The sequence below is a fragment of the Rattus rattus genome, chromosome 8 (assembly GCF_011064425.1).
Source record: "Rattus rattus isolate New Zealand chromosome 8, Rrattus_CSIRO_v1, whole genome shotgun sequence".
Lineage (NCBI taxonomy): Eukaryota > Metazoa > Chordata > Mammalia > Rodentia > Muridae > Rattus > Rattus rattus.
The window spans coordinates 28,863,434-28,876,988 of NC_046161.1; the positions used below are offsets into that span (position 1 = coordinate 28,863,434).

General features: G+C 42.6%; 1 pseudogene; it reads right to left on the reverse strand.

Moving 5' to 3' along the window:
* Window positions 1-6,088: 6,088 nt before the first annotated feature.
* Window positions 6,089-6,807, reverse strand: LOC116907318 (annotated as a pseudogene).
* Window positions 6,808-13,555: the final 6,748 nt, after the last annotated feature.

Sequence of the window (13,555 nt, forward strand, 5' to 3'; positions counted from 1 at the left end):
GGTAGTTATAAACACAAATTGAATAATCTTTTCAATTCATCTACAGGAGAAAATATGGCCCAGAAAGGTGCTGTGATTTATCTTATATTAAACAGTTGCAAGTAAATAACCTTACTGTCAGAACAAGTAGAAGGGGGGAATTGGTGGACAAGGCAGTTGAGAACCTGGGCTGGGCTAGAAATACCCAAACCAGCTGAAAGAGCTCACGTTTGAGGGAAGATTTTGGTGCTCTTTAAAGAATCACACGAACTGCCTTGATGGACTCTTCTGGAATACACTAGAGGAAGCTATTCCAAGAAGACACTACAAAGGGACAGAAAAGTGGGTGAAGACTTTACAAAAAAAAGTTCTATAGGACAATGAATATCTAAAGTAATTTTTATTCTTTTGATTTGTAGCCTCTTGCATTGAATTCCTTTTCATGTCTACCCTGGCTCTAGTTTTTTAAAAAAAGACCTAGTCAGTGAAATAACATCTTAAGGATTCACTGAATGACCCATGGTATTATGGCCAGGGATTCAATCACAGCACATTCATTGATGAATTATTGTATGAGTAGTATCCTGCTAAGGCCTGCATTGTACAAAATGCCCCTAAGTTACAGCTGGATCCTACATCTATATGGATAAATGAAATAAAAGAAAGATAGTGAAATGGGTTCTTCAAGGTTTAAGGCATTTGCATGTGCTCTCTGCGAATGCTTCTCATTACTGCTGCTGATTATGCGCCTTCTCCCCTATCTGACTGACCTCATTCCCTGAGTCCTTTTTAGTTTGTGCTGGCTTCTCTTTTCTTGTCTCTAGACTGACATCCCTGTTTCCTTTGCAACTCTTCCTCTTCTTACCTGTTACCACAGCCTCGTCAGCAAGGCTGACAGCATCCCATGGGCAGCTCAAACCTACTGGTAAGCAAATTCAGTCACTTCACCAACTCTACAGTTTTCTTGAACATTTTCCTTGGTAAATGATGTCAGCATCATACCTGTATCAGGAATCTGGACATCATCCCGTTCTCGCTCTTTCTTTGACCTGTATACCCTAATGACCACCATTTTTTTCTGATAATTCATCATTCTTCTCTGTGCCTCAACTAAGAGCCATTGGCCTCAAGAAACACAACCTCACTCCATATTGACTGTGGAAGGAATATATTTGAAAAAATGTTGGCAGAAAAGCACAGGAATTCATAGGGATGATGGAATCATGAAGTCTACAGAGAAGCTATGACAGGAACTGGGATTCAGGCTGTGGATGTCTCCTCTAGCACTTAGAATCCTGGGAGATGGCTTCCTCTCTCTTTCAAAACCATACTCTGTGAAATTTCCCTTGAGTTGGTAGATACAGAGAGACAGTCCTCCGTGAACGTGAGCATGGCTGGTTTAGGCTGTGCTTGGTCTTTACCCCAGGAATTATCACACTGGATTCATAATAGCTGTGGGCATCTGGCTCACCCACTATATTCCCACAAGGCAGTTAGCTCCTTGTTCATATCTGTATTCTGTAGGGTGCCTTATAACCTATGATACCCAGCAACAAGCAACAAAGGCATGCAGAATGAACACTGGCCTCTACCTCCAATGGGTCACTTTTGTGGTAACCTCAGTATCAGTCACATCATCACGAGATCACTACACCAAGCTCATGACTGCCTACTACTACATCCCTGCTAACTGAATTTTCCTGACTGCCTGCCTTCTGCCCATACCGCAGCTGGAGTGATTACTTTGAAACCAAAGGCAAATCACAGTATAAACCTGTTTCAAAAGTTTTAATGACTCTCTGTTTTACACACAGTAGAAGCCAAAGTCTTATGTTGTCATGGCATCCCCTGTGTGATGTGACCCTCCCTGACCTCCTCCATCTGAGCTCCTAGTACTTTGTACTCCATCACACTAGTCCCCGTCCTGCTTCCATCAAATGTCACCAGAAGACACCTTTCCTTCTGTGCCTGGAAGATCTGTCACAGGTAACTTCATGGTTCACCCTTCATTTCCTTCATGTCTGACCTGACTCATGCAGAAAGGCCCAGGTTCATCCAGTCAGGCACCCTGCACTCCATTCCCTGACATGGTCCTTCATGTGGCACCTGACTACAAATACCTGTTACATATTTTTTATTAAATCTAAACCTTGTGTCTTGTCACATTTAACTTGTGCTTAAGCTGAGAGATTTTTAATTTGTCCTCTGCTGTGTCTAATACAGTCCCTGTTAACTTGTAAGTGCTGGAAAAATGTTTTGTATGGATTTGTAAGTAAACAGAAATATATTCATGGTGATTTCCCCATTTTTCTCAGTTCCATCCATTCTTTTGGTTTTCTTTTTAATATTAAAACTCTATTGTTTGTTGGCAAATGGATCACACATCTCACAGCTTTGGGTGGGGGAAAGAATTTGTCTTTAATATTACAATTCAAGCACAGTATCTTTCCCCTATCTCAGAACAAAGAAACATTCCCACAGGGATAGGTGGGAAGAAGAGCTGTCAGTAAGAATTCATCATTTCTAAAATACTTAGATATATATGTATATACTTACAGATTATGGATATGTCTGTATTTGAATATACTTGCCTTAGGTGAATATACAAGCTTATGTGCAAGCTTATGTATATATGCATATGTGTGCAGATACTTGCAGTCTTTTGCCTCAGAAAGCACTGAAGGACATCCTAGGGAGTGAAAATACTTGGTATCCAAATCCTGGTCTCTCAGTCTGAAAGCAAACAGATCCTCAGAGCAATGGCTGGTGGTGTTGTCATGAGATGATCCAGAACTGCTTATGCCAGGAAGTCCAAAGTTGGTTAAAAGCATTGGGAGAGGATTTGCCACATGGAGGTGGCAGCCATCCCAAAGAAAATGTTCCTATTGGCTAAATCTGGGTCTGTGAGCATCATGGTTACTCAGTACCGTAGTGAGCCATAGACCATCAAAAATTCATGAAGTCTGAGTCCACATAGATAATTAATTAATAAACAAAGAAGGTGAGGATGTTCGGTGCTGACTGGAGGGAAGATGGGGCAGGATACCATTATTTGGAACTCTCGCCATAAAGACTGGCTACTGTGAGAATAGGGGTCGTAGATCTTGAGGTTAACTTTGACAAAGATCCCAACAGCACTTCAATTTAATTCCTTCCTGCACATTGCTAAGTTGCAATTACACTGTGGAGAGGTTAGCTGTGAGAAACAGGTGATCGACATCTCATTCGTCAGTTGGAAGTGGTTGGTATGTTTGTATCCAGGTAGACTCAGACTCATCTAGGATGCCTTCAGGGTGGCAGTGAATAGCCTCGGTGTCCATGTATGAACGTCTGTGGCCCATAGACCACAATGAGAAATGGTTTCCTTTTGAAAAGGGGCTAAGTGGTATTCTTTAACTATGTCAGTTTACATAGCCGTAGATTAGATATGGCTCTAGGAACGCAGATTGAAAAATGTCATTAATGGACTCCAGGCTACATCTTATTCTGGAAGCTGACAAGTCCTATGGGTGAGAACATTGAGCTATGGGACAGCTGTGATATGGGTGTCAGATTACAGGATGACAGGGATGTTGGTGTTACTGTGAACATGGGCAATAGCACTGCAATTAACGACAGGATAGTCTAATTAAGAAAATGTATACTGCGATATTTAGAAGTGAAGTGGTGCATAGAATTTATCAAGTCTTTTTATTAAAAAATGTGATAGTATGTTGATGGACTTAGAGCCAATTATAAAGCAAATAGGGTCAGATGTCAACAAGAGTCTATGGAAAAGGTTTGTGGGTAATTTTGCACCGTGATTTTTTTCCTTCATTTTCTGTTAAGTTTAAAATGACCTAAAGCTAAAAAGTCCAGCTTGTTTTAAAGGCACCCTGTATTGGGTAGCCTTCTGCAGACCCAATAGAGTGTGCTGCTTGTCTCTTCTGTATTAACACCATATCTCCTGACTGCCACTTCCTTCTGCTCCATGAAGGTTGACTTCAAAGACATGAGAAATGCAAGTAGGAGAGCATTAACAAAGAATTGGAGACGGGAAGCATGGTAACTTCACAGTTCAGAGCAGGAGGTGTGACTCAGTGGTAGAGTATGCGATTAGCCCGTGTGTGGTCCTAAGTTCAATCCCTAGCACCAGAATTAAAAAAATAATAATCAAAAGAGAGCATGCTACTCCTTTTCCCAGTCATCTGGGTTGATCAGAGCTGTTCTTAAGGTCTGTTTGGCTGGAGTCTGCCACCACGGACTTCCAGACTGTATATCTCTCTGTGCTCTGAATCGCAGCATGCCACACTTGCAGAACTGCTCCACAATTCCCTCCTGCTGTGCGTGTCTGCCTGTTCATCATAGCCAATTCCCCTTCCGACCAGTCCATCGAAGCCATTTCTACACAACCATCCAAAGGTGCAACTAACTCCTTATGTAGATGGAAGTAATTGACTTCAGAGTTCCCTTGGGAAATATAATTTTATTTTCTTTGCCATGCCTGCTACTCTACTAGTTTCTTTTCTATTGCTGCGATAAGACACCATCATCTTGGCTAGTTATAAAGAAAGAGTTTAACCGGGCTTACAGTTCCAGAAGGTCAGAGTCCATGATGGGAGAGCGAAGGCATGGCAGCAGGAGACTGAGCAGCACCTGGTTGGCTCACATCTTGATCCACAAGCAGGAGACAGACTGAACCCTGGGAATGGCTAGGATCTTTTGAAACTTCTAAGCCTACCTCATGCAACACACCTCATCCAACAAGGCCACCCCTTCTAATACTTCCCTCACACTTTCACCATCTGCCAACCAAGTATTCAAATTTATGAGCCTATGGAGGCTGTTCTCATTCAAACAGCCATAGAGTGTTGACATTTCTACCAAAGACAGACGAGGAGACAAGCACTGGTTGTTTAGCATATATCCCCAACCTGTGCAACATTTCCTACAGCTATAACTGTATTCAAACTTGACCCTCCCTAACTTCAAATGTTGTCATTGATCAGATTCCCACTTCCCAGGTGACAAGATCAGGATTTTGGTGCAATTTGGTGCCCAGGCTCTTTAACCATCTATTTGTGCCTAAGATACCTAGGCTTCCTAAGCAGGCTTCCACGGTGGTTGGTCTACAGCTTCAGGGAAGGTGAGCAGGATGCCCAAGTACAATGACTGGAAGGAGGTACTACCACAGGGTAAGGACAGCACAGGCGCTTCAAAGGTCCTTTTGCTGGACTTTAATTAGCAATCACTGGCAAATCGGAAGTAGCACGGGAAGAACTCTGCTGCCATCTGGTGGCCACATTGGACTATGATCCTCACTAAAAGGACAAAAGTTGCTTCCGTGTGAAATGAAAACGAGAAAAATGTCATTCAGAGGCTGAGCGGTCATGTCATTTTAATATCGTATTTGAAGGCAGAGACTTCAAAATCCTGAGACAAACTACACTTACTACTGGAAATTGGCTTGCACCTCAGTGCCAAGGCTCTCTCCTTCATGCGTTCCTATTGGAACAATGGTTTTCCTTTCATTTTGTTTGTTTTGAATCACATTACTGAAAAGTTTATAATATTTTTAAACATACACTAAATACTTACCCTTCATAATATTCTGATGGAGTAATTAGGTATTGGTATTTTTTTGGGGGGGTGCAGCAAACTTTATTGATGGTATTCATGAGAGAAGGGAGGGCTCCCTAGGCCCCTCCTGTTATTATGGGGGTCTGGGATGGAATTGTGAGGGAGATGCTCAGTGTTGGGGCCTGAGTTGGGATGGGGACTCCTCAGCAACTGAGGGCCTCTCTCTTGTTTTCAGTATCCTTGCTGGGCTGGAGTGGGTGGTCCAGGGTTTCTTACTCCTTGGAAGCCATGTAGGCCATGAGGTTCACCACCCTGTTGCTGTAGCCATATTCATTGTCATACCAGGAAATGAGCTTTACAAAGTTGTTATTGAGAGCAAAGCCAGCCCCAGCATCAAAGTGGAAGAATGGGAGATGCTGTTGAAGTCGCAGGAGACAACCTGGTTCTCAGCATAGCCCATGATGCCCTTTAGTGGGTCCTCAGATGCCTGCTTCACCACCTTTTTGATGTCATCATACTTGGCAGGTTTCTCCAGGCAGCATATCAGATCCACAATGGATACATTGGGGGTAGGAACATGGAAGGCCATGCCAGTGAGCTTCCCGTTCAGCTCTGGGATGACCTTGCCCACAGCCTTGGCAGCACCAGTGGATGCAGGGATGATGTTCTGGGCTGCCCCACGGCCATCACGCCACAGCTTTCCAGAGGGGCCATCCACAGTCTTTTGAGTGGCAGTGATGTCATGGACTGTGGTCATGAACCCTTCCATGATGCCAAAGTTGTCATGAATGACCTTGGCGGGTGGTGGGGGGCTAAGCAGTTGGTGGTACAGGATGGGAGGGAGTTGTCATATTTCTCGTGGTTCACACCCATCACAAACATGGGGGCATCAGTTGAAGGGGTGGAGATGATGACCCTTTCGGCCCCACCCTTCAAGTAAGCCCCAGCCTTCCCCATGGTGGTGAAGACACCGGTAGACTCCATGACATACTCAGCACCAGCGTCACCCCATTTGATGTTAGCGGGATCTCGCTCCTGGAAGATGGTGATGGACTTCCCGTTGATGACAAGCTTCTCATTCTCAGTCTTGACTGTGCCGTTGAACTTGCCATAGGTAGAGTCATACTGGAACATGTAGACCATGTAGTTGAGGTCAATGAAAGGGTCTTTGATGGCAACAATCTCCACTTTGCCAGAGGCAGAGATGAAGGCAGCCCTGGTAACCAGGCTCCCAATACAGCCAAATCTGTTCACACTGACCTTCACCATCTTGTCTATGAGAGGAGGCTGGCACTGCACGAGAAGATGTGGCTGTCTCTGGAACAGGGAGGAGCAGAGAGCCAGGTATTGGTATTTTATAATGTTGAAGATTGTGGCATAAAGACTGGCTGACAGCCCCCATAGGCATGCATTTCCTGGGTACCAGCCAGGCCAGCCAGGGAGCAGCTAGAAGATCCTGAGATAGCACTCTCATTCATCTGTAAATCCAATGCCCCATCTCCGTAGCAGTCCCAGCTCCATAGCAGTCTACAGGTACTGCTCCCTTCTCCATTTCTGTCCCCATTCTCAGAAGACTAAACAGATTCACCTAGACCCTGCTTTCCCTTCTCTTATAGACCCCTCCAGCCAATCTCCATCTATAAATGTCAGCTCTCAATATCAAGAAACACATTCTACTGGAACCCCCAGTGGTCACATCTGTGACACTTAAAACCATGCTAGGAAGTTTAGTGAGGTAGAGTCACCTGAGGTTTAGGTGATTCCTAGTTCCTTGCCAGACTCCTGACTTGGAACATGTCTCATGTTTCTCACATAAAAGAGATGTGACCTGTGGTAATGTAGTCCCAAAACCGAGTTCTCTGTGCTAATGAGGTACCTCGAGGCACAGAAGGCTTAGTCAATAAGTTTTCCTTACCAGACATTCCTCCCCGCAAAAGGTATTTAATCTCATGCCCAACCCGAGAAGGGGGGTATGCTTTTACGAATCTGTTTTCTGTCATAACAATAAATTGTTTGGAACCATGGGTTGTCTCTTTTCATCAAGATCCGCCATGGAGAACCATGAAGAAGGCATTCAGCCATGAAGAGCTGCAGCCTAATCTTCTGTAGAAGGCCTCTCTGAGCTCCCAGTCACAACTGCTACCAAGCCTGCATCTACCAAGATAAGGACAATCACCCATGAGACAAGCCGGAATTGCCTTTGTCCCCCCAGCCCTAGGCTAGGTGCTGTTCCCAGCCCTGCCTCCCTCTATTATCTGATCTTCTGAGACTCCCAGAGGTGCCGTGGAACCCCATGGCCCTGGCCTTCTCACAGGCCCAGGGACCTCAAACCAGCTCTGGCTTTCCCATGTCTCAGACTGCACTTTCCCATGCCTAGAGCAGTGCCTCAATGTTTTCTCTGTAGCTCAGCACCCAGGCCAGCAGCAGCATGAGATAAGCACAATCAAACTCCCCATGTTCTGCCTCCCCAAGGGGCCATGCTGAGTAGTGGAGCTGAGCTGTCCCAGGCCAACAACCCTACACATATCTAGTAAGATCTTAGATCGGTTAACCCACAACCACCATATTTTCCTAAGAACCAGAGAGGGCAACAGAAACCAAGGAATGGAACACCACCTCCCCAACAAACACAAAACAAGATATTATCACCTAGAATTATGATCATTCTAAAGCCAGATACCTAGACACCAGAATAAAAGCACAATGAGTAACAGTCGATGTCTCCACTAAAGCCCAGAAACCCTGTTACAGCAGGCACCAAGCAATGCAGTATAGCCGAAACACAGACAAGAACCTCGATGTAGTCTTTATGACTATCTTCGAAGTCCTCTTTAAGAAGAGGAAATGAGTAAATGCCTTAATGAAATCTGAAAGCACAGACAGGGTAAAGAGGAAAACGGTTCAGATTTGAAGAGGAAAGAGAATCGAGAAAACCCAAACTGAGGACAAGCTGGGGATGAAAACTTTAGGAACTGGAACAGGAAACTGAGAGGCAAGCTTCACCAATGGAGTACAAGAGACAGAAAAGAAAATATCAGTCATCGAAGACAAGATAGAGAAGAAATGGATACCTGGGTTAAAGAAAATGGTAAATCAGAAGAGGGGGAGGGAGAGAGGGAGAGAGAGAACATGAAAGGGCTACCACCACTTAATAGTAGTAGTACTAGTAGTAGTAGTAGTAGTAGTAGTAGTAGTAGTAGCAGCAGCAGCAGCAGTAGCAATAGTAGTAGTAGTAGTAGTAGTAGTAATGATGATGATGATAATAGTAGTAGTAGTAGTAGTAGTAGTAGTAGTAGTAGTAGTAGGAATAGAGGAAGGGAAAGAAACCCATGTAGGAAGTACAAAAATATTTTCAGTAAAATCATAGAAGAAAATTTCCCCCAACTTAAAGAATGAGGTGCCTACCAAGGTTCAAGAAGCATAGAGCATATCAAGTAAACTTGACCAGAAAAGAAATTTCCCATGCCACATAGTATTCAAAACACCAAATACATAGAACAAAGAGCATATATTAAAATCTACAAGGGAAAAAGACCAAGATATTAAGGCAGACCCATTAAAATAATACTCGACTTTTCAATAAAGGCTATAAAAGCCAGAAATGCATGGTCAGGTGTTTTATAGTTTCTAAGGGACTACAGATGCCCAGACAAACAACTATCCCCAGCAAAACTTCCAATCACAGTAAGTGGAGAAAGAAAGACATTCTCCAATAAAAGCAAAATTAAACAGTATCTATGTACAAATCCAGTTCTACGGAATGTGCTAGAATGAAAACTTCAACTTGAAGAGGCTAACTACAACCATAGAACATAAGGAATAAATAATATCAGACCAGAAGATCAAAGGGGAAGACCCACCCACACCACAACAAAATAATAACAATCAACAAAACAAACACTTCTCATTGATGATAACTCTCAACACCAAGGCTTTCAACTTCCCAATAATAAGACACAGACTGGCAGAATGGACTTCAAAACACAGAATGACAGAATCCATCTGTCAGCTGTGTGCAAGAAACACACTGTAACATCAAGGATAAATATCACCTCAGGGTAAAAGGACCAAAACCAATATTCCAAGAAAACAGTCTCAAGACAGTGTAGCCATTTTAATACTACCAAAACTAATCTGAAGATATAAAGAAGGATCCTATATATTTATAAAAGAAAAAAAATTTCACCAAGAAGACACTCCAATTCTTAACCTCTATGTAGCCATTTTAATATCTACCAAAACTAATCTGAAGATATAAAGAAGGATCCTATATATTCATAAAAGAAAAAAATTTCACCAAGAAGACACTCCAATTCTTAACATCTACGGACCAAACAGCTTAAGGGTACTCAGGTTCCCAGAGGAATCACTACTACAGCTTCAATCACACATTGATTCTCACACAGTGATGGCAGACGACTATCACCAACAGATAGGCCAGCCAGCCAAAAACTAAACAAAGAAATCATGTAGCTAACCTGTGTCATCAAATGAATTTTCAGTAACATCATAGAAGAAAATTTCCCCCACCTTGAAAGCATAGAGAATATAAAATAGACTTGACCAGAAAAGAAATTTCCCATGCCACATGATAATTGAAACACTGAATACATAGTTACAGATAGTTACAGAATATTTTACCCAAATATAAAAGAATACACACTCTTTTCAACAGTTCATAAAACTTTCTTCATAACAGATCACGCACCAGATCACAAGGCAAGTCTCAGTAGGTACAGCAAAGTTGAAATAACATGCTGTTCCTCATCTGACCACCATGGTCTACACTGGTTGTCAATGCAACAAGAACTTACAAATTCATGGAAACTGAACAAGTCACCGAGTGAAAAGTGTCTCAAGACAGAATGTAGGAAAGGAATTAAAAGCTTCCTAGATCCTGGATGTCATTGAGTAATATTCCAAATGTGTAAACGTGTCACATCTTCTTTATCCATTCTTTGGTTGAAGACTATCTAGGTGGTTTCCTGTTTCTGGCTATTATGAATGAAGCCTCCTTGGACATAGCTGAGCAGGTGTCCTTGTGATAGGATGGGGTGTTGTTTGGTTATATGGCCAAGAGTGGGGTAGCTGGGTCTTGATCTGAAGAGCCATCATATTGATTTCTATAGGGGTTATACAACTTTGCACTCCCACCAGCAGTGGAGGAGTGTTAGGAAGAGGAGTGATTGAGTGGGGTATGGGAGTTGCAGAGAGAGGGGAAACTAGTCCAGATGTATTGAAAATAAAATAATAATAAAATTGAAAGCTTCTTAGAATTGCATGAAAATGAAAGTACGACAAATCAAACTGGACACTAAGAAGCAAGTTCACAGCATTAAGTGCTTATGTAAAAGTAAAATGAGACGAAACAAAACATGAAGAGATCTCAAATTAACAGCTTAACAACAACCTAAATCCTTTAGGACAAAAGGGACAAAAAGTAGAAATAACACTCAAAAGGAGTAGAAGGCAAGAGATAATCAAACTCAAGGATGAAATCAGTAAAATGGAAGAAAACCAACAAAAAACAATACATAGAGTCAACAAAACAAAGAGCTGCTTCTCTGAGAAAAATCAACAAGATGGTCAAACTCTTACCCAAGTTAACTAAAAGGAGAAAAGAGAAATTCATATTCACAAATTTCAAGCTGAAAATAGGAACAGAACGACCCATGTCAGGGAAATCCAGAGAATCACAGGCCACAGTTTAAAGACCTGCACTCTACCAGGTTGGAAAAAACTAAAACAAATGGATGACTTTCTCAAAATATACCACCTACAGAAATTAAATCCAAACAGATAAGCGATTTGAACAGACCTGTAACTCCTAGTGAAATAGAAGCAGCAAATTAAAAGTCTCCTAACCAAAAAATGTTCAGCACCAGATGGTTTTAGTGCAGAATTCTCCAAGACTTTCAAGGAAAAGTTAACCCCAATACTCCTCAAATATTCCACAACACAGAAACAGAAGGAATGTTGCTCAATTCTTTTTATGAGATTGCAGTTACTCTGATATTTAAACCATATGATAAAATACTTTCAATATTTCTCAATAAAATACTTGCAAAATGAATCCAAGACAACATCGAAGGATAATCCACCATAATCAAGTAGACATACAGAAGCTGACAGTCAGCCCTACTATATGCTGGGGGTGGGGTGTTACAGTTTTAGACTGTTTCAGCCTTGTATACCCTTTCCTTGTTTTCCCCTGTTATATATTTGTTTGTTTGTCTGTAGTTAGAATTTAAAATGGAATGGCAGATTCAAGAGTTAGAAACCATCAGGGGAAGGAAATCATGTTTCCTTAAAGGAGATTTAATAATAATCTGCAAATTGAGGTGAGTTATCTTCGTTAATAATTTTCCTGAAGCTCTAGGCCATAGACATTTGCCCAGGCCGGAAAATAACAGTCTTGTTCCTGGCCCAATTTTTTTTCTTGCTGCTCTTTGGTATTGATTCTTTCTTCTTCATGAACTCCTTGACTCCGAGAATGGACACAAATAGCTTTGTGCAGGAAACCCATTACATATTTTCCTCCAGGCTTCCCTGGGAGCTGAACTAAAACCACAGGAACGCTGCACTGCCAAGGAGGCTCTGGGTAAATCTCCCCTTCTTTCTATTCAGGTCTGTTCAGTGATGGTGACCCTGAGGTTATTCCTAAGCAAGGCTGCGACCTCTCTGTCAATAGCCACTGAAGCTCCCTTTAGCACTCGAAGTGGGGGAGGGAGGTCCTATTGTGGGTCTCCAGTTCCTGTCTTGTATCTGTACTTTTAAATATGTTTGCTAGCTTCTTTTTCCAGTGCTCATGGACAGAATTGTTGGTGTCTGTCAATATTCACTTGCTTCCTCCCTCCTTTCTGTTGTCTCCAGGCTTTCGTACCACGTGACTCTGCATGTCCTCATTGTGCCTAAATGGACTCCTATAACTACAGACCCAAATCCAGAGCGAGAGTTCCGACATTTATTAAGAAAGGGCTGCCTTCTTAGAGGCTAATTCTCCTTCAGTAAAACAGTGTGCCAATCCTACTAAACGAACTTCCTGCAATTTCCCCCAAGTGCTAGCGTTTTTTGCCACCGAGAAAAACCAAGTACAGGTTCCTCAAGACCACTTGCTTTCCTTTCCCCTTTCAACGTGACAGGACCCTAAGACCCTGGGCTACAGAGCTACATTGGACCCTGCACTAAAAGCTGCCAACTCGTGAGTCAGTGGTTCCAGATGGCAAAGGTTTTGGTTCAGTGGTTGCCAGATGGACAAAGTTAAGCAGCAACTCCTGTAGAAGTTTCCCTGTTCAGGCTTAAGCCCCCTGTTGGAAAGCCAAGGTCAAGGAACTTATGACTTGCTATAGGAAAAGGTGTAAATGAACTTTGTAAAGTAACAGATGGCAAGGGCTCCTCGCCATCTACTGAGAGAGTCTGTACTCTTCCAAGGGCCTAGTCTTCTGTGTAGTAATGAGCATGGTTATTTCCCTCTTTTCTTTAGATAATACTACAGCTGGGCCTCTGTTAACCACATCATTCCTTTCCAGACTTTGCCAGGAAGTACCCAGTACAGATGAAGGAGAGGGGGGCATTTTTCGTTTTTCTGTGGCCTGAGACATTGGAATGACCAATGTAATCATTCATTCCAGGGACGTAGCTCAAGCCTGTCTAGTTTACAGAGTGAATTGCCCTACGTCATGACCCGCCTTATCCTTACGTACAAAGTCCTGGTGAGGAAACCTGCATGAGCTGGTATCTCACTGGTGATTATAGGATTTCATTATAGCATCTTCAGACTCACTGAGCCAGAGTCCATCAATGTTGGGTGAGGGACAACTGGGATGGTGGCCAACTGCCTTCTTCTTCATCTGTTTTATTCACTTCACACTACTGGGACACAGTCCAGATGATCAGGATTCTTAAGTGTTACTCAGGGACCATAGGTTTTATATGTATTAAATGGGATGTATATAATATACACAAATACACATACACACATACACACGTGTGTGTGTATGTGTGTACGTGTGTATAT